This window comes from Manis pentadactyla, chromosome 4 (assembly GCF_030020395.1).
Source record: "Manis pentadactyla isolate mManPen7 chromosome 4, mManPen7.hap1, whole genome shotgun sequence".
NCBI lineage: Eukaryota > Metazoa > Chordata > Mammalia > Pholidota > Manidae > Manis > Manis pentadactyla.
In genome coordinates this window covers 110,375,467-110,376,100 of record NC_080022.1, presented here as the reverse complement: position 1 = coordinate 110,376,100, position 634 = coordinate 110,375,467, and positions in this window count along the sequence as shown.

The following is a 634-nucleotide window of genomic DNA, read 5'->3' as shown; positions in this document are numbered from 1 at the left end:
AATAGCAGCTAAGAGCTCACTACAGTTAGACTACTTGGTTTTGAATTTTAGTCTCAAAATTTGACTGTAGGCAAATTACATTACTTAATTTTTCAGTGCCTCAATTTCCCTTTTAAAACTGGCCATAATCATAATGCCATCTTGCATTTATATATGTGTGAGGAATCAAAGTGGTAAAACATGGCACATAGTAACACTCAATGCATGTTGCTAGTTGTTATTTTTGTATTTTTATCATATTTATCAACAATATTATTATCCCCATTTTCTAAAGAGAACCTAAATGAAATCTATAGACTTTAATCTTTTCTCTAATGTTTACATAATAGTTGGCAAAGCTTAGATTCAAAATTAGATTTTTGGTTTAGAGACTTTGTTCACATTCTAGTCACACTGATTTAATTTTCCACAATCACATTCTAATCTGTGTGTTTAAGGTAATTTCAGCAATTTTTTTTTCTGTAGATACATGTAAATCGTTCAGAAAAATAAAAAGACTAGTTGAAACTGGGAGAGGATATTGAGAAAGAGAAAGCAAGAGGAAGAAAGCCAACTACTGAAAAGGCACTGCAATTAGAAAAGGCAGCCGGGCAGCCGAAGACCACAAGGGGGCAATAGTGGTTTGCTCAGGAAA